Source organism: Cryptomeria japonica, chromosome 9, assembly GCF_030272615.1.
Source record: "Cryptomeria japonica chromosome 9, Sugi_1.0, whole genome shotgun sequence".
In the NCBI taxonomy this organism is placed as follows: domain Eukaryota; kingdom Viridiplantae; phylum Streptophyta; class Pinopsida; order Cupressales; family Cupressaceae; genus Cryptomeria; species Cryptomeria japonica.
In genome coordinates this window covers 466,642,675-466,665,414 of record NC_081413.1, presented here as the reverse complement: position 1 = coordinate 466,665,414, position 22,740 = coordinate 466,642,675, and the positions used below count along the sequence as shown (strand labels likewise).

Genomic DNA, 22,740 nt, shown 5'->3' with positions numbered 1-22,740 from the left:
TTCCCCTAATCTGCATCTTCTAACATTGCATAAATCAGAATCCACTGAGTCTCTACGATTGTCATGGTCCACGTCCACCTCATCCAAGGGAATCCCAACCAATCCCTCTAGTGCCTCTTCCTCATCAACCTGGGCCACATCTTCGGGATCAAAATCCCATCGTAAGGCTAGAGTTTGTCGATACACTAGAATTTGATGATCCTGAAGTCAAAGAGCACTATGAATGGCCACTAGCTTCTCCGCTCGTCTAGAGGTAAGTATATTCCTCTTGATAGAGTGGATAAAGCCATATGTGGAGCGATTCCTCTCTGCAGCAAAGGAACTAGCAACTTGTGAAAGTAGGCGAATGGAAAGCAACTTCAATTGTGGTGTATCCCTCCCATGCCATGTCCACCATCCAATAGGGTCTCTTTGGGCTAATGTAGCTATGTCCAACCTCGCTTGTGGTTTACTCAATGTAGGACCACGAAGATTAGTGAAGTCAAGGAATTGTGCATGAAGTATGGAAGCCTCCTCCTCTGTATATAGCTTATCAATGGCCCGCGTGAACCCATCTAAAACCTCATCATCATCACATGGAGGCACCCTTCTATCCCGTGGTTCATTCCATTTGGGATTCACTGCATAGGCTACCATATGAAGCAGGGTGCTCATTATGTTCCACTTCTATGTCACAATGGGTCTAATATGTTGCTCATAGAACCCCAAAGAGGATCTTTAGCCAAAATTGTTTGCTTAATCTTCCCAAGCTTACTGTCAAATGTCTCATATATCTTTCCAAGACTAGGAGAGTCTGTATCAGCATATCTGATGACATCTACAATAGGTGAGATGATAGAGCAAACATATCTGGAAGTGCAAAGTTCAAAATATTAAAATTAGAATATGAAAATCAACAATCTAATATTTAATTTTTAAAACAATCAGCAATTTAATAATAAAATCAGTGATGTCTCACTTGACAGTGGACCACCAGTTGTCATCAAGGATCTTTTGTTTGGCAGATTTTTCCTCAGTAGAGTTTGATTCCTGCCATCTAGCCCACTCAAGATTCACCACCATCAACTGTAGAGGATCATGCACCTCAAACATCCTCTCCAGCAAGATAAAGTAAGTGGCATACCTACATTTATTAAATAATAAAAAATTTAAGTGGCATACCTATATTCAATGTTCATTAAATCAAAAAATTGGAAGTTTGATACAAAATTAAGTGGCATACCTTGTTTCAACGAGTTTGAGGAACTCTTTTGAAAATGATCTAAAGAGAGCAAGTGAGGTGTGGTGGTTGCAAATGAACATTTGAATGTCTCTAGTTTCTACCACCACTTGTTTCACCCAATCTATTTTTCCAATGTCTTTCAATGCATGAACACAACATAGGGTCCAAAAGATGTGCTTGTAAGCACCCTCCATCATCAAACCTACTGATTTGCACACACATGCTGAATCAGTGATCACCTATACAACATTAGCAGCCCCAACCTCCTTTATGGAATCTCTCAAAATGCTAAACTAGAACTCTACATCCTTATGCTTCCTTGAACAATCCATGGCTATCAAAAAATAAGAATCAACAAGGCATGTGACAATGATATTGATGAGTGGTCGATGTCTAACATCAGTCCACCCATCCATCACAATAGAGCAACTAGTCCTCATCCAAGTTCATTTCATATCCTCCATTAGCACATTAACCTTGGAATACTCATTGTCTAAGAGAGTAGTTTGTAGCTTATGATCTCCAGGGGGTGTGAATGTGGGACCAAAAGTGGCTATATCTTTGACCAATTGTTTGAAGTAAGAGGAATATGCCAGATGAAATGGGATGACATTAGCAAAAAAGAATCTAGCAATGCATAACTCTATAGCTTCACGTCTTTGTGTATTAAACTGTAATGTCCCTACTAGTTAGAGATCACTGTCCTGTAAAACAAATTGTTAGAATACAACAAATATATAGATATATAACTTAATCTAATTTGCAATTTAACTTAAATTACTTAACACTAATCAGAGTTCTTATCTAATAAAAAAGATACAAATGCCGTATGGAGATATGTCTTTAGGCGGCTATGAAGCTCGCTTTCTTGGAACCCATCTTGGTTCCAAGCCATCCAGGAAATCGAAGGTTAATGCGATTTTTGCCTTGGCTGTAACCTCTTACACCCAAGCCATCCAGGAAATCGAAGGTTAGTTCAATTCCTGTCTTGGATGTAATTTCGTACACCCAAGCCATCCAGGAAATTGAAGGTTAATTCATTTCCTGTACATCCAAACCATACGAAGGAAGACCATCATATCTGATCAATTCCTTGCCTTGGATGATGCTCGCCTTCTTGGAACCCATCTTGGTTCCAAGCCATCCAGGAACACGAAGGTTAGTTCGATTCCTGTCTTGGATGTAATTTCTTACACCCAAGCCATCCAAGAAATCGAAGGTTAATTCGTTTCTTGTCTTGGATGTAATTTCTTACATCCAAGCCATACTAAGGAAGACCATCACATCTGATCAATTCCTTGCCTTGGATGATGCATCCCATCATCCAAGTCTACCAGAGAGGACCAGCCAGATCTGTCTCTTCTTGGATGAGCTTTGTCAACCAAGCCATACATATATGCATATAGATATTCAATTTATACTCCCTACCAGGGATTATCATAATCCCTCCATTAGGCTAAGGGAATTTCCTTCCTATAGCCTCCATCATATAATCACATTTTTACATTACATTTTACAATTCATTATCATTTTCCATTCCATTCCTAACTTAACATGTATTCCATAACATATATTCAGAAAACTATTCATTAACATGTTTTCAAGAATATTCATTAACATATATTCGAAAATATCCATTATCATTTATTCACAGTTATTCATTAACGTATATTCCGAACTATTCATTAATATGTATTCATTAACATATATTTACACATATTTATCAAAATATGTTTACACATATTCATTAACATATTCACACATATTTATTAACATATTTACACATATTCATTAACATATAAAAACCATTTATTAACATATATATTAAAATATCCATTACTTATATATGTGTGTGTGGCACACATGTCCACACACATATATACACTATGTGGCATTACTTACCTGTTCGTAACCCACAATCGTAGTTCCGGTTCGTATTTTCTCCCTTTGCTGTTCGTAGCCTGCTCTCGCCTTTTTCCCCACCTTCCCTCCCTTTTGGAGTGGTCATTTTATTGTATAAATATCTCTCTATCAAGATGAGGGATCATGTCTTTTCCCCAACCGTGGGTGAGGAGTCTTGTCCACAAAGTCAAAACCTTCCTTGCAAAAGACGTCCCTTTAGACGTTGACTTTTCATAACCATTGGAGCCTTGCCAGGAACCGCACCACTTTGGTGTTAATTAATCTATTTGTCTAGAACATAAATCGATATGTAAATTATGAGTATTATTATGTGAGATCGCTGATTTTAATTGTCATTACAGATGTAGTATTGATGCTTTGCCCTTTCATATATGAAGTGATTATCGAATGCCTTAATCAATAACGGAATGGTTAGTTGCTGATTGAATGCCTTAATCAATAATGGAATGGTTAGTTGCTTATTGAATGCTTTAATCAATAATTGTTTTATTATACTCTCGATCTCCTCCTTTGATACGGAATATCAAATGAACAGTCGATCATAATCATAGACGCTGCTTCATACATCTCTTCTATATCATCGCTGTCATTAGATATGAGATAGTCCTCTATGGTGATTTACAGAATTGTCTCTATCGATATATGGATCTGCAACTAAGAGTATATATTGTTCTCATTAGGGTACAGATTACATTTCTTAATCCCTGTGTAGTTGTCTTCAGTTTGCTGCCTTCTTCGAATACAGTTGCTGCTCCCTTGTAGTCGATTTTGATTAGGCTTGGGGTGATGCCGATATAGATTTACACATGATTGATAGTGGCTGACTTGACAGAGATACAAAACTTCTTTAATAATATGTATCGTCCTTGGTAAACTTGGCACTAGTTGGATTCATTGGCAACTTATATTTAAGTAATCATGTTTATAAGATAATATTAATTTATTTTAATTTGAATATTTCAATAATATTATTAGTAATAAATATAAATATTAATTTAAATAATAATTTTTAATAAATAGATAAATTTCAAATAATCATTCGTCGGTAATTATATTAAGTAATAATAATAATTGATATATATATGAGGATCACCCAAAAATGAGATTTTACCCTTGTTTAGTTGCCCCTAAAATCTGTCAAACAAACATGACAATTCCACACCCTACTCTCTCCTGAATTTCTTTTATTTTCACCTTTAGGTGTAATATATTGTAGAAGAGGTTTTTTTTTTATTAAAAGGGCCCTTTGCATATGTTTCCATAATTTTTGACGGGCATTTAAATACAATAGGTTGCTACCGACTACTTCTCTCAGCACTTAAACTAAATAACATTTCATATGTAGACCAATTTATAGGTTTATTCCCAATAACCAACCATAAAAGGGTTGAAGACGAGAGCACGATAGAGTGCCTTGGAACATTTGCCTCAACTAAGCCCAAGGGCGTGATACAACATCCCTTGGCCCACATGTGGTAGGAACACGTCCATCAAACATGGGTTGGTCTACTTAGAAGAAGTATTGTTATAAACTAGGATCTTATCATGCTAATCATTATAAATAAGATATAAATAAATAAAATTAGAATTATACATACATAAATGTACACATTACACAAGATATACATGGGGAAAACCATTTTAGTCAGGTAAAAAACCCCATAAAGCATCACTTTATTAAAACACTTACAAACTATAATCTATAATAAAATAGACTTGAATGTGGGGAAACTCCTCCAGTACTTCCATATGGCCAATAATATCTCTTGTGCATAGTGATGTAACTCACTATCAATCTCTAAATTCCCACACCTCTCAAATGAGAGAGAACCTCTTTAAATATGGAGGAAGGGCGACTTCTTTAGTCACCTTTTCAATTTAACCCCATTCATAAATAATTAGTAATCTAATAGCTATTAGATTATAATTATTTCAAATGGGATATGCTTATAAAGCATATACTATATATAAGGCTTTATAACCTTATATTAGAACATTATATATGAATGTTATAAGGGTATAACCCCTAATAACATTATGTTCTAACACTCCCCCTTAATGCTAATAGGGGGCATGACATGTTAATTTCCATAAAAGAAAAAATGAAGTACCCTAGCAACATAGGGCTTCTTTGAGAGTGATAAACAAGGACACAAATATATGCCAACATGAAGATCATGCATTCCGGACTACATGGAAGTAATCTTGTCATAATATATAATCCCAGTGTTTTAAATATGATGCTATGAGGTCTTATAAGAAATTATATTGGAGCCGCAATATCCTCAAATTAGCCTCTCCCCAGATTCATTACATAGTGCCCGTAGGATTTAATACAATACTTTTACAAGTGGAGGATTTACAAGGAGAAGAATTTACAATGTGCCCATAGGACTTGAGCCCAAATGTGCCTGTAAGACTTACTAATGCCTACTTGCAATATTTAAAACAAAAAGGACTTACATATGCCTAGTTGCAAGCTTAAAGGATTGACTAATGCCTATATAGGTCTTATTTTATGACTATTAGAACTCACTTATGCCTACCTGTAGGATTTAAAAACTAGGATTTAGCCACTAGGTGGTGTCATTGACATGCAGACTCCTCTTCAATGGCATTACCTAAGGCCAAGCATTGATTTGAATTTGGTGCATATAATGCCTAAAGGTCTCATGCCTATTAGGTCTTACATCTAGGATTTAGCCACTAGGTAGTGTCATGTACACTCCCCTTGAATGGCATCACCTAAAAGCCAATCACCGCACTGTGGTTTTGATAAGTGATGGCTAAGATTCCAATATATAACAGGTGCCAATGATCTTTAGCATGCTTTTCTCTTTAGAAATGATATTCTTTAGAAGTAAAATAACTTCAAGTAAGATGGTACTTTTACTTGTATCCAATTGGAACTCTTCCATAAATGTTCAAGGCCATATTGATTCTTCAAGAGCTACTTTCATATTTCACCCTTTTGATTCAAAGGCACATAGAAGATAGACTTTTTATTATGTATTGCACCATCCATGTAATAGCTCTTGCACCATATGTTTTGAAGGCATAATCTTGCCAAAGAAGCACAAATATAGTTAGTAACATAGTAATCAATTAAACTTGATTCTTGGTGCAAATAAAAAACATAATATTATGAATCTGTCATTTGCTAAAGATCATATAACATTCCTCATAAAGTAGCAAGGAAATCAACTTATAATTTCATGAGAATAAGCATGAATAATTAGCTGTGTTGTTCAAAAGTACACGAAATTTTGTAAAGAAACAATTTGGAGTTGGTTTACAAGAAAATGATCAATTAAAAAAATTGGCCCAAACTTGGCCAGGCTCTTTAAGTCTGATGAAATGAGTCAACATGCCTCATTTTGGTGTGCTTGGACACAAAATTGGAAGGCATGCCATGTATGCATTGACTCTTGTAACATTGATACCATCCATATCATGTGTTTTCTTGTGTTATCCTCTCCCATTATCACATCTTTACTAAATTGTTTTATGGAGTTACACAGATCTTGAAGAGTATAGGAAGTAGGAACCTATCAATTGATATAACAAAACAACAAATGATTGAGTTGATAGAGGAAAAGGCTAATAAAGAGCGTTTGTTTGAAGTTCAGGATATAATGACAATGGAGCAAATGATTGCGATGGTAGATCACTTTGTATTACAAGAAGGTTCAAAATTGTTTGACCAAATTACATAAGAAGAATTAAATAAGAATTTTGATATGATTTTATCCCAATCTCTTTCCATTGCACCAATAGATAGGATAGAGAAACTAGAGAATACCTCTACTCCACCAACTAGAGGTAGAACTCCTAAAAGTAAAAAAAGCCTAGGAAGAAATTGCAGCTGGTATCCAGGTCACTTTGGATAAAAGTTTTAGACTAAGGGGAGCTTGCCACTCTCCTCAAGGTCAATGAGAGTTCTATCATGGAATGTTAGGGTCTTGAATGCCCCTAACAAAAGACGTTTGATCAAGCATCAATTAGATACAAGTGAAGTGGACATCATTCTTTTACAAGAATCAAAATTCCCAAAAGATCAGGCTTAAGAAGTTTTTAGTAAATGGAAGAAACGAAAATTTCTTCTCTCTTCAACGCAAGGTACATTTAGAGGTTTAGCTATGTTGTGGAATGGTAAAAATACTCAAATTGAGCTGGTTGTTTCAATGCAGCATTGGATGTTTGTAAAGGTGACTTCCTTTGCTTTGTCTTTCTAGGTAGTCAATATCTATGCTCCCACTTCAACAGTTGGGAAAAAGATCCTATGGGATTTTGCTTCTTCAGTTTTAACACAATTAAAAGATAAAGTACTTCTTGGAGGAGATTTCAATGCAATATTGCATCATAAGGAGAACAGAGGTATAATTCCTCCCCAAAAGGTCATTGAAGATTTTGTCGATTTCATCTCAGAAAATGATCTCTTGGACTGCCCCTCTCAAAATGGTCTTTTTATTTGAACAAATAGGCGAAGAGACTTTTTTTTTTAATTTAGAAAGATTGGATAGATTCCTAAGTTCTGTTGACTGGTTTTCTAACATAACTCCATTCAGGTCCGCCATCCTTTCATTATCGAGATCAGATCATTTCCCAATTCAGATTGAATTTGCTGTACAAGCTTCTCATCCCAAATCTTCCTTCAAGTTGTAAGAAATGGTCTCTTGGACTGCCCCTCTCAAAATGGTCTTTTTATTTGAACAAATAGGCAAAGAGACTTTTTATTTTATTTTAGAAAGATTGGATAGATTCCTAACTTCTGTTGACTGCTTTTCTAACATAACTCCATTCAGGTCCACCATCCTTTCATTATCGAGATCAGATCATTTCCCACTTCAGATGGAATTTGCTGCACAAGCTTCTCATCCCAAATCTTCCTTCAAGTTCTAAGAAATGTGGTTCAGGGATCCTCAGTTCTTACCTCAACTTAAAGACTAGTGGGAAAATGCACCATATGTTGCTGGCTCCAGAATGTGTTAGATGGTTAAGACATTAGTCTATATTAAGAATAAAATCAAAGTTTGGAATGAGCAACATTTCAAAAACATTTTTTCCCAAAAAATGGAAATACAAGCTTAGCTTGAGGACATAAATGGCCATATTATAATGTTTAGGATGAATAATTCCTCTTTCATCTTATAGGAAAAACGTGCAATTGGTCATAAAAGAGATTCTATTAAGGGGAGAGATTTTTTGAAGGCAAAAATCAAGAGAAATGTGGCTTAAGGAAGGAGATAAAAACACAAATGTTCCATCTATCAACTAAAATCAGGCAACAAGCAAATGCAATTTTCAGTATCAATTTTACTTCGGGAAATTGTTTGAAGGAAGCAAAGTTAATTAGTCAAGAAGCAGTTGATTTTTCAAACCTGTTGAAGGTTTCAGATCAGCACACTGTCACTATCAATAATGGCATTTCAGGTAAGTTCCTACAACATATTCCCTTGTTAATCTTTGAAGAAGATAATGAATTTCTTCTAAAACCTTTTTCTTTAGAAGAAATAAAAGAAGTGGTGCTTTCTATGCTGCCAGACAAAGCACTTGGTCTAAATGGTTTTACTGCCATATTTTTTCAAAAAGGTTGGGATTTTTTGGGCAGAGAAATTTGGTTATCTTTAGAGGAATCAAGGAGGAATGGTACAATTTTGAAAGAAATGAATACTACATTAATGGCTTTGATTCCCAAAAAGCAAAGTCCTTCCACTTTTGCTGATTTTAGACCCATCTCATTGTGTAACATAATTTATAAAACATTGTCCAAAGCAATCACAATGAGCCTTGGTAGGACTATACCAATAATAATATCAGATGAATAAGGTGGATTTGTTCCAAGGAAACAACTAAAGGGGCTGTAATAGCACATGAGATACGACACTCCATTAATCAAGCCAAAATTCCAACAGTGGTTATTAAACTTGACATGATGAAGGCTTGTAGTTGTGATAGACTTAACTAGTACTTTCTTTGTAAAGTTCTTCATAAACTTGGGTTTGCTCATAGATGGTGCCATTGAGTTGGATCCTTTATTTCCAAGGCCAGATTTTCAGTTTTAGTTAATGATAGTCCAACTGGTTTTTCCTATTCCTCTCAAGGAGTGAGACAAGGAGATCCATTATCTACATTCCTTTTCATATTAATGGTAGAATCTGAGAGTAAAGCAATTACAAGGGCTTATTCTCAAGGCAGATGGAAAGGTGTTGTTCCAATACAAACATGAACATGACACGCTCTTTATTTGTTGATTATACACTTCTATTTGGTAAATCAATTGTGTAGGAAGCTAGAGTGGTCAAAAAGGTTTTAGATGATTATTGTATGATTTCAGGGCAAAAGATTAATGCAAGTAAATCAAACATATTTTTTCTCAATACTGCCTCAACGGTCTCAACACTTATTATAACAATTCTTGATTTCAAGCACGATTTCTTGCCAAGTCAATATTTAGGAATCCCATTTTCCATGGCCAATTACATTTGATTTTTGGATTAACATCCTGATGCAAATTCAAAACCGAGTTGCTTCTTCGAAAGGCAAATGTTTGACATTGACAAGATTACAATGACTAAGGCGGTGCTTTTAGCTCTCCCAAATATTATGTCAATTCTCAAACTTCCAAAAAATAGTACAATTGAATATAGAGCAGGGCTTTAGAAAATTCCTATGACAAGGTAACCTTGATGATAAGAAAAAGAGCAAAATATCACTAGTATCATGTAACAAATTCTGTGAAGACAAAAACCATGGTCGTGCTGGAATTCATAATCTGGAACCAAGAAATCTTGCTTTGGGAGCCCCAAATTAGCATAGAATGTTTTTTGCAAAACCTACTTCCAAGTGGGGGCTAAGATCATTCAAGGTAAATATATGGATTCATTTGTACTTGAATGCATTTTCACAATGTCAAATCCCCTTGAAGGATAAAAAATGTGGAATTTCATAATAACTTGCAGAGATGTTACTATACAACTTTTAACATGGACAATCAATAAAGGGGGAAAACCCTTGTTTTGAGAGGATTTCTAGAATGGCTTCACTCCTTTGATCAAAACTATAGGACTAGAAACAACTAGAGTTTTCCTAAAGCAAGATTGGCGATTGAAAGTGAAAGACTATTTTGTAATGAAAGATAATCTCCTTTCAAATATCAAATGAAAAAGTATTAAAGATTGTAGCTTTCCAAAAGATCAAAAAGTGCAGTTCTCCAATCTTTTGCAACAAAGAAAGGTCCTTTTTTCTATGTCACAAGACACATTTATTTGGGGGCCTTCTAAGATGGGCTGTTAAAAGTCAGGCTAGGTTACACATCAATTATTCAAAAGGGGATTGCTGAATCAAAAGTATGGCCTCATAAACTATGTTGGAATTTGACAGTACTTCCAAAAGCAGGGGCATTTGCTTGGTTGGCATTAAACAAACACATCCTCACATGTGAAAGGTTCGTAGGACTAGGTATATCTACTCCCTAGAACTATGTTCTATGTGAACAATATGAAAAACATGTAGATCACTTATTACTTTCTTGCAAATTATCTCATCAATGTTGGACATGGTTTTGGAATAAACTGGATTGGTCAACTCTCAAGATACTTTGTGAAAAATATTTTCCTCATGGCCATTGTTAAATAAAGATTCCTTGTTCTCTATTTGGATAATAATACCATGAATACTTATATGGAGCTTATGGTGGGAAAGGAATATTAGAATCTTCCACAAAGAATTTAATTATGTCGAAGAAGTAATATGCAAAATAGAAAGTACAATTTCAGAATCAATTATGTCCACTGTTTTCAAATCAAATGTGACAAGCAAAGGCTCTCCAATTGGGATGCGAAAATAATTTCTCAGTGGGAGTTGACTCATCCACCAAATCCTGGAACATGGATGCCAAAGGTCAAAGTCAACCGTAAAAACATACTATGGACTCCACCTCCATTGGGAATGGCAAAATTCAATTTTGGCGGAGGTTCCTGAGGGAATTCAGGAACATCTGGTGCAGGATGTGTTATTTGAAGCCATTTAGTAAAAATCATTAAAGCCATAGCTCTAAAATTGTCAAATGGAACTAACAATCAAGAAGAGGCACAAGCATTTTTGTCAGGGTTAAATTTGGCAAATGGATTAGAAATCAAACATATCTGGATTGAGGGAGATTTAGTGATCATAATTAATGCTTGTAAAAAAGAATCCTTAGCTAATTGGAACTTGCCTTATATCATAAATCGGGTGTTCAAAACTTTAGAAACCTTTCAATGTTACCAGCTCAAGCATTGTTATAGAGAGGGTAACATAGTAGCTGACGCATTGGCAAATATGGCATGTGATCAAAGTGATGTGTCACTTCAAATTGAGGAATCAGACCTTGCAAAATTTCCCGCCCTTGTGAGTCTTATTCATGATGAACTTATTGGGTCTCAAATCAACAGATTGGATAGGTTCTAAGGAAATGCCAACTCCTATGATCAAGCCCTCCAATTGACTTGGCCAACTTATAGAGTGAACCTATTTGGTTACTAACTCTCTCACTTTAGGCTCTGCAGGACCTAGGCGGGTATACCTACTCACTAGTTGTTCCTTCAACCAATGCTTTTTATAGCAGATTTAGTGTCTTAATCTGATATCTCCTAGTCTCAGAATGGCATAAGTTTCTTAAACAGACCGATTTCAGATGTCTGTATTGATCTATGTATCTTACAAAAGTATATATATTACACTTTGGCTAAATTACCTACTATACCTACTCTACTAATCCTAATGCTTAAAATTAAAGGGTAACTGGTATGGTTAAAGAGTTTGTTTACAAATGATCAGTGCCTTTCCTCTTATTTGGGCTACAGAGTCTTATATTTCATCAGGACTTATTGTGTAAATTTATGAGACAGTTTTTAAACCCACCCCCTCTCGGCGAGTCTGTCAGTTACTGTATCTTATGAGCTCTACTTCAATGTCTATATTGTAAACCACTTGAATGAATTTAGCCCTAACTTTAAGAGACCATCCAAGGAAGAAATACATGGAACAATTACAATTCACAAGTAAATCTTTTTTTATCCAAATCTACAATATGAAACACAAAATTTCACTGGAAGAACACAAATAACCTTATCTCCTTTAGATAATATCACAAGCAACTGCCTTCTAAAAATATGTTAACTCTCAACACATATGAGAAAGAAAATGCAACTGGTTATTTTTGATAAAAAGTTTAAAAGTACAAAATTGCCTCCACCTCTTGTATCTCTATTCTCTGTTTTTCTTTTTTTACATTTTACATCACACATATATGTGTTTGAATGGTTTTCATACCCCTTTGGGTGAAAAGACACCCCCCTTTTAAATAAAAATAATTCCAAATCCCGAAATTGTCTTAGTTTATGTAATTAATTGTCACTTTACAAGTTGTTTGGCCATATTAGAGGTATTTTAAGGCTATTTTATGGATATATAATGGATAAATGGTCTTTAAATGATGTAAATACCCCCTTTGGTGCTTCACACTCCATTTTTTATGCCCATTATTGTGTTTATGTTATGGTTTCATATTGTGCAACAAATATAAAATATATTACTTGTACCTATTCAATATATATATATACAGAGAGAGAGAGAGAGAGAATTTTTCTTGCTCCTTGTCTTGGAATTTGGAATTCTAAAAATTGCAAATTTTAGGGTTCCAACAGTGGCTCTATCTGGGGATGGATGCCCCTTGTGGGCATAGCAAGAATTCAGATCTCTGGTAGAGCAGACCATGTGCCTAATTCATTGACCTATTTTGGTGGCCTCAAGCCCAAAAACTGAACACCAATTCTTTCTTCTATCAAACATCTGATTCTCGTCATGAAGTATAAAAATTTTGAAATTAGTGATATCACCTGATTGGCAATTCCTGTCATAAGATGCATTATCCATCCTTATTTTATAAGAATTCTTTATTTCACCTGGATTACCATTATCCCCTATTCCATAGGAAATGATATTTATACTTTTACAAAAGTTTGCTTCTTGTGGCATCCGCATATTCTTCATCTCTATTTTATTGGAATGCTGCATATTATCTAACTGGTACTTCTTTTCACCTTTTATTTTATCTCTATGTGATGTACCTTCCTTTTGTAACTCTCTTACTTTTGTGGTCCTTTTATCATGTGACTTAGTCATATTATTACCCATGTTGTCTTCACACATGTTTGTATTGTCCATACTATCTGAAATTTTTTCTTCATCATATAAAGGATTTGAGAATACATGAAAATCCTTTTCACACATACCATGGCAATAGGGAATATGATTTTCCTCTATCACTTCATCACATAAGGGGTTTGAAAATATTTGAAAGCCATTTTCAAATTCGCATACCTCCTCTTTATCAATTGTATCATCAAGGTACTCAGGTATGGATTCACTCTCCTCATGACTGGTACAATATTCTTCATCAATGTTAGCAACAATTTCTTCAAGTTCTAACTTGTACTCACAAACATCATCAATTGCTTCTTCATCAGATGGGACTTCCAAAGGGATAACTAATTCTTCTATATAATCATCTTCATTTGCATCTCTTATGTTGATGTTACTCGTCTCACACAAATCATGTATTTTTTTATTCAATTCTTCAAGAATTGAACATGCTGATTCCAAACTGTCAGACCCACATTCTCTCATGATCAATTCCTCCAGTATAGCTGAATTAAGTTGTGTATTATCAAGCATTTGGAAATAAGTCACCATTATTCTGCCAATCAATTTTTCTATAGATTCACCTTCCTTTCTTCTTATGTTGTAGATTGCATTGCCACAATCATAATCCGATTGAATCTGATTTTGGTATGGATAACCAATTGAAGGGCTAGCGACTGAAGTGTTGTCCTCGATTACACTATAGAATTCTTCCATGAACCACCACTCAAGTTCTTCCCATGATGAGATACTTTGTGGGGGTAACAAGATGAATGACTGCTCTGCAACATCCTCCAATGTTAGCACAAACCATTTCATGATCGTTTCTTCTGAGTAGATTCTAAAGGTCTCAATAAACCAATAAAATGATTTTAGATGCCCAATTGGTGATTCTCTTTCATCTCCATGGAACCTCGGCATATAGATCTTCAACTCACAGGGAAATGTATTTGGATACTCAAGGATGTTACCGAAATCCAATGGCTTAAATCTTCTTGGAATATTCCTGTCTCTTTGTGGTTGTGGTTTCCACTGTGCATATTTCTTTTCTGAAGATGCTTCTTCATAAAAATATGGATATTGAAACATACTGAATGCTACTAATCTTTTTCGTTTAATTTTCATTTTTACAGAGTCGCCACCTCTTTCATAGAGGACATAAGTTATTTCTTTCTTTCGAGTTCTCTCCCACAACAGAGTTTTTATAATTCTTCCCCAGCAGAGTCGCCAATCTGTTGGGTCTCAAATCAACAGATTGGATAGGTTCTAAGGAAATGCCAACTCCTATGATCAAACCCTCCAATTGACTTGGCCAACTTATAGAGTGAACCTATTTGGTTACTAACTCTCTCACTTTAGGCTCTACAGGACCTAGGCGGGTATACCTACTCACTAGTTGTTCCTTCAACCAATGCTTTTTATAGCAGATTTAGTGTCTTAATCTGATATCTCCTAGTTTCAGAATGGCATAAGTTTCTTAAACAGACCGATTTCAAATGTGTGTATTGATCTATGTATCTTACAAAAGTATATATATTACACTTTGGCTAAATTACCTACTATACCTACTCTGCTAATCCTAATGCTTAAAATTAAAGGGTAACTGGTATGGTTAAAGGGTTTGTTTACAAATGATCAGTGCCTTTCCTCTTATTTGGGCTACAGAGTCTTATATTTCATCAGGACTTATTGTGTAAATTTATGAGACAGTTTTTAAACCCACCCCCTCTCGGCGAGTCTGTCAGTTACTGTATCTTATGAGCTCTACTTCAATGTCTATATTGTAAACCGCTTGAATGAATTTAACCCTAACTTTAAGAGACCATCCAAGGAAGAAATACATGGAACAATTACAATTCACAAGTAAATCTTTTTTTATCCAAATCTACAATATGAAACACAAAATTTCACTAAAAGAACACAAATAACCTTATCTCTTTTAGATAATCTCACAAGCAACTGCCTTCTAAAAATATGTTAACTCTCAACATATATGAGAAAGAAAATGCAACTGGTTATTTTTGATAAAAAGTTTAAAAGTACAAAATTGCCTCCACCTCTTGTATCTCTATTCTCTGTTTTTCTTTTTTACATTTTACATCACACATATATATGTGTTTGAATGGTTTTCATACCCCTTTGGGTGAAAAGACACCCCCCTTTTAAATAAAAATAATTTCAAATCCCGAAATTGCCTTAGTTTATGTAATTAATTGTCACTTTACAAGTTGTTTGGGCATATTAGAGGTATTTTAAGGCTATTTTATGGGTATATAATGGATAAATGGTCTTTAAATGATGTAAATACCCCCTTTGGTGCTTCACACTCCATTTTTTATGCCCATTATTGTGTTTATGTTATGGTTTCATATTGTGCAACAAATATAAAATATATTACTTGTACCTATTCAATATGTGTGTGTGTGTGTGTGTGTGTGTGTGTGTGTGTGTGTGTGTGTGTGTGTGTTTAGAATTTTTCTTGCTCCTTGTCTTGGAATTTGGAATTCTAAAAATTGCAAATTTTAGGGTTCCAACAGTGGCTCTGTCTGGGGATGGATGCCCCTTGTGGGCATAGCAAGAATTCAGATCTCTGGTAGAGCAGACCATGTGCCTAATTCATTGACCTATTTTGGTGGCCTCAAGCCCAAAAACTGAACACCAATTCTTTCCTCTATCAAACATCTGATTCTCATCATGAAGTATAAAAATTTTGAAATTAGTGATATCACCTGATTGGCAATTCCTGTCATAAGATGCATTATCCATCCTTATTTTATAAGAATTCTTTATTTCACCTGGATTACCATTATCCCCTATTCCATAGGAAATGATATTTATACTTTTACAAAAGTTTGCTTCTTGTGGCATCCGCATATTCTTCATCTCTATTTTATTGGAATGCTGCATATTATCTAACTGGTACTTCTTTTCACCTTTTATTTTATCTCTATGTGATGTACCTTCCTTTTGTAACTCTCTTACTTTTGTGGTCCTTTTATCACGTGACTTAGTCATATTATTACCCATGTTGTCTTCACACATGTTTGTATTGTCCATACTATCTGAAATTTTTTCTTCATCATATAAAGGATTTGAGAATACATGAAAATCCTTTTCACACATACCATGGCAATAGGGAATATGATTTTCCTCTATCACTTCATCACATAAGGGGTTTGAAAATATTTGAAAGCCATTTTCAAATTCGCATACCTCCTCTTTATCAATTGTATCATCAAGGTACTCAGGTATGGATTCACTCTCCTCATGACTGGTACAATATTCTTCATCAATGTTAGCAACAATTTCTTCAAGTTCTAACTTGTACTCACAAACATCATCAATTGCTTCTTCATCAGATGGGACTTCCAAAGGGATAACTGATTCTTCTATATAATCATCTTCATTTGCATCTCTTATGTTGACGTTACTTGTCTCACACAAATCATGTATTTTTTTATTCAATTCTTCAAGAATTGAACATGTTGATTCCAAACTGTCAGACCCACATTCTCTCACGATCAATTCCTCCAGTATAGCTGAATTAAGTTGTGTATTATCAAGCATTTGGAAATAAGTCACCATTATTCTGCCAATCAATTTTTCTATAGATTCACCTTCCTTTCTTCTTATGTTGTAGATTGCATTGCCGCAATCATAATCCGATTGAATTTGATTTTGCTATGGATAACCAATTGAAGGGCTAGCGACTGAAATGTTGTCCTCGATTACACTGTAGAATTCTTCCATGAACCACCACTCAAGTTCTTCCCATGATGAGATACTTTGTGGGGGTAACAAGATGAATGACTGCTCTGCAACATCCTCCAATGTTAGCACAAACCATTTCGTGATTGTTTCTTCTGAGTAGATTCTAAAGGTCTCAATAAACCAATAAAATGATTTTAGATGCCCAATTGGTGATTCTCTTTCATCTCCATGGAACCTCGGCATATAGATCTTCAACTCACAGGGAAATGTATTTGGATACTCAGGGATGTTACCGAAATCCAATGGTTTAAATCTTCTTGGAATATTCCTGTCTCTTTGTGGTTGTGGTTTCCACTATGCATATTTCTTTTTTGAAGATGCTTCTTCATAAAAATATGGATATTGAAACATACTGAATGCTACTGATCTTTTTCATTTAATTTTCATTTTTACAGAGTCGCCACCTCTTTCATAGAGGACATAAGTTATTTCTTTCTTTTGAGTTCTCTCCCACAACAGAGTTTTTATAATTCTTCCCCAGCAGAGTCGCCAATCTGTTGGGTCTCAAATCAACAGATTGGATAGGTTCTAAGGAAATGCCAACTCCTATGATCAAACCCTCCAATAGACTTGGCCAACTTATAGAGTGAACCTATTTGGTTACTAACTCTCTCACTTTAGGCTCTGCAAGACCTAGGCGGGTATACCTACTCACTAGTTGTTCCTTCAACCAATGCTTTTTATAGCAGATTTAGTGTCTTAATCTGATATCTCCTAGTCTCAGAATGACATAAGTTTCTTAAACAAACCGATTTCAGATGTGTGTATTGATCTATGTATCTTACAAAAGTATATATATTACACTTTGGCTAAATTACCTACTATACCTACTCTACTAATCCTAATGCTTTAAATTAAAGGGTAACTGGTATGGTTAAAGGGTTTGTTTACAAATGATCAGTGCCTTTCCTCTTATTTGGGCTACAGAGTCTTATATTTCATCAGGACTTATTGTGTAAATTTATGAGACAGTTTTTAAACCCACCCCCTCTCGGCGAGTTTGTCAGTTACTATATCTTATGAGCTCTACTTCAATGTCTATATTGTAAACCGCTTGAATGAATTTAACCCTAACTTTAAGAGACCATCCAAGGAAGAAATACATGGAACAATTACAATTCACAAGTAAATCTTTTTTTATCCAAAGCTACAATATGTAACACAAAATTTCACTGGAAGAACACAAATAACCTTATCTCCTTTAGATAATATCACAAGCAACTGCCTTCTAAAAATATGTTAACTCTCAACACATATGAGAAAGAAAATGCAACTGGTTATTTTTGATAAAAAGTTTAAAAGTACAAAATTGCCTCCACCTCTTGTATCTCTGTTCTTTGTTTTTCTTTTTTACATTTTACATCACACATATATGTGTTTGAATGGTTTTCATACCCCTTTGGGTGAAAAGACACCCCCCTTTTAAATAAAAATAATTCCAAATCCCGAAATTGCCTTAGTTTATGTAATTAATTGTCACTTTACAAGTTGTTTGGGCATATTAGAGGTATTTTAAGGCTATTTTATGGGTATATAATGGATAAATGGTCTTTAAATGATGTAAATACCCCCTTTGGTGCTTCACACTCCATTTTTTATGCCCATTATTGTGTTTATGTTATGGTTTCATATTGTGCAACAAATATAAAATATATTACTTGTACCTATTCAATATATATATATATATATATATATATATATACATATACATATATATATGTATATATGTATATATGTATATATATATGTATATATATATATATATATATGTATATATATATATATATATATATACATATATATATGTATATATGTATATATATATATACATATATATATATATACATATATACATATATATATATATATATATATACATATATATATGTATATATGTATATATATATTTAGAATTTTTCTTGCTCCTTGTCTTGGAATTTGGAATTCTAAAAATTGCAAATTTTAGGGTTCCAACAAAACTATCGCCCCAGGAAAGGGTTCAAGGTAATAATTTTATTTGTTTACATGGGCATGTATCTTAATATGCAAATTTCATTGGTTCTAATGTGAGTGAACTCACATCACAATCATCACTACATTACAATTGGCATACTGAAGACATTCATTTCTCAGCACCTCCTAAGCACTCTACACTAAATGACATCATTTTTTTCATATGCAAAATTCATTTATATGGGATTTTGATTACTTCAATGTGTGAATGAGGAATGTTGGCATCCAACACCATAATTTTGGTAGGTGCAAGGCATTATTAGTAAGAGAATTGCAATGCTCAAGGCGGCATTATTCCCTGTTCTTATTGCTCTGGTTCCCATCTTCCTCTATGTTTTCTTTATTTTGGTCTCCATCTTTCTCTTTTTAGTTAAGAAATGGAATGTCTTGTGCTGAATAGAAGAATTGCAATACCATTTATGAAGTCAGAATACTTGGAGTCGAGTGTAATCACCTCAAAAATGCTCAAGTCTGTCTTCATGCTAGACTGTGGTAGAATTGAGCATTCAGCTCATGTTGCCATCGAGGAATATTTCCTTCAAGCATCATTGCCATGGTTGTTGTCCTTGTCTCAAGTAGTATCTTGCTTTTTGTCAAATTCCATGGGATCTTTTATTAACTTATGCCCAGGTAGCCTAGTTAGCCATTAATTATGTAAAGGGCCATACAATTCCAAGCATGACACTTATAATGTGGTTAAAGAATATGATATGTATAAGGGAAAAACTTTGGTTGGTGGCCTTTTTAGTCATATAGACCTAAGAAAAAATTCAGACTTCTTGAATGTTTATGCTGCCCTCAAGCGTGCTATTTATGAACATAATGAGGAGATTGCTTTTTATTAAGGCAAAAACAGGTTTTGAAGGGATCCGAAACCCTTTACAAACAGATTTTGAATGGATCTGGAACCCTCAACCAGAAAGTTGTCCTAACATAAGGAACATGAAAGCACTAGACAACCATGGGTAAAAATGGCACCCATAGCCAAAAACATGGGTTTTTAAAAATAGGCTCCCACAACCTAAAACAAAGCTGCAAAAAGAACAGCCAATAGCCAGCCAAAAACCAACCCCCCACCAAGAACCATCAAGATTTACATTTAGAGCTACTCTTGTGGGAACGGAGAGTCATGTCAAAAGAAGGCTTAGAGAACTTATCTTTCTTGCCCTTAACAGAAATCCAGCCCTCTTCCACTTGCGTTGCCTTATCATGCCAATCCAGTGCTCCATTATCCTAAGAATGAATGCCTGTAGCCACTGTCTCAGAGATATCATCAATATTCCTCCCTGCAGGCATAGCCTTATCAGAAACACCCCCAGATTTGATGGTCATAACGCTATCACCTAAAGTAGCAACCTGAGACCCAATCACTCTCTCTTTAGGGGTTTCAACATGATAATCTTGCACAGCTTCAGCACCCCCACCCTTTATAACATCTGAAGAGGATTCCCCAAGACCCTGTGATTCCATCGAAACCACATCAGAAAAACTCCTATGTTGCTCAGATTTCTTCTCAACTGTATAATGTTGTTGAGAAGCACCATTCCACCATGTAGTCATCATAGCCTTTTTCTCAAATCCACATTGTGCAGCCGCGTGACCTGTTTTAAAACATCTTCTACATCGGAAGGGAATCCCTTCATAGTCCAAAGATTGAACCCAATAACCCTTAGAAGATTTAAGTAAAATCTCAGCAGGCAACCCTTCTGAAACATCCATTTCAACCAAAATGCGGGAAAAGGTGGAGTGAAAAATATCAGAGGATTCATCATCCACCATCAAAAAACTCCAAGGGCATCACCCACTTCCTCTAAAAGATGATCAGCCCATAAATGAAGGGGGAGATTAGGAAGCCGAACCCAAATCAGGATCTTATTACACGTTTCAGAAGAAGGGTTGAAATAAGAGTGCCAAGGCTTAATCATCAACAAATATTTGTCCTTCCAGCTAAAATAATGATCACATAAAGTTTTGTTTCTATCCTGAGCATTATCGAACTTAGCAATAAAAAACCCCTTAGCCATGGGGAAATATGAACTTTACCAGTAATAAGAGGCTCCCACTATTCAAAGATCCAGGTGTGCAGCTGAGGGAGGTTAGGCCAAAAACCCCTTAGCTAACAATTCACACCATGTAAGGAAAGAATAGAAGCACTATGATCAATTTCCTCTTCTGTCTCAACTTTCAGATTAAGGGAAATGACATTAGAAATAGGAATGAACCCTCCATTAAATGACCATCTCCCTTGTCGTGACCATGGAACCTCACTATTTCGTTTCTGCCCAACAGACACTATCGCGCCAGCGGCGGCAATCGGCATCTTACCAGCAATCCGCACTCCTTGCGGACCATCAACAACAGAGGCACAAGGTTGAGACGCAGTAGAAAACACCACATCACCCACAAGGGAGGAGGCACACAAGCTTCCCACATCGTTGGCGATGCCACCAAGATCCACAGCATGAGCAGTAGGGTCGAGGGGAGTGAAGCACCTATAGCAGATTTTGAAATCACCCCATGGGGGAGAAGAGTCGTTGCAGCAGCCATTAACTTGATTTAGATAATGAGGAGATTGTTGCAACAACCATTAGAAATCACAAACAAGAGCTTGGAATTTCTTTATGTGACAGAGAAATAAAAGTATACAGAATAGTAATTTGTTTGCAGAACCATGTGGCCCATCCTCCATGCAAGCATAGAGACATGTTAGCTCCAAGAAGGTCATTATGTTGCATAAAGGATGCCAAGGTATTTGCAAGTGCAAGCAATTGGTTTTTGAAAATGCCCATTTGAAAATATCGCAGTAACTATGGTCTCTGTTAATAGCATTTTGTTAAGCTCGATATATTGAAAAGTATTGTTCATATAGAATAGTACTCAAGGAATTTAATGAGTAGTTCAGCTACAAGGTTATATGCCTTTGAAGGAAATTTTGTAATCTCATCTCATTTTGTCATTACCAGAGACAAAACATCTTATGGATGAATGTAAATATTTTAATTATAGTAATGTAAGTTCAGGCTTATGCCTTCTATTAAAAGAAAAATTAAAATATTAGAGCTTAGTGGGTAACTTCCCAAGGATTGAATTAAGTTCTCAAAGGAGTTGTTGAAGTGTTGGAGTTACTCTAATTTGTGGAGGATTTTCAGTGCTTTTTTTGTTTACATGCTGATGCTTAGATATACAATGGTAGGAACTTCATTCCTTTTTTATAATACACAAAACTATGCTAGATTTGTTCACGGTAGAAGGTATAGATGTAAAGAGCTTTTGGTGTAAGTTTTAACTTCTAAATCCTTTTGTGTGTTGGAGCCAAATTAGGATTTTTTACAAAATGGGCAGTCTATTAATTTTTTGCAACAATTCCTACTTCACTTTGGTATTTTCAAGACCTTGTGAGATGAATGATGACTCCCAAATCTCATTTTGGCCGAAGATATCATTAGTATCTTGTTCATAGTGTAAAATTTGCAAATTTGATTATAGAATTGGATTCCTTCAAAAAAAAATTGGGGGTTAATGTTATCCAAAATTAAATTTGGTTTGGCTATTTAGCCCCTTAAAATTTAAAGTCACTTTACATTTACTTTATTGATCTTGTGATTTGTATGAATGTACTTAATACC

At 35.0% G+C, this 22,740-nt stretch overlaps 1 protein-coding gene across 3 annotated transcripts in view; it reads left to right on the top strand.

Moving 5' to 3' along the window:
- LOC131075920 (uncharacterized protein YKR070W) overlaps window positions 1-22,740 on the top strand; it is a 317,903-nt gene that overhangs the window by 280,213 nt on the left and 14,950 nt on the right. The gene's annotated exons all lie outside the window — the stretch shown is intronic.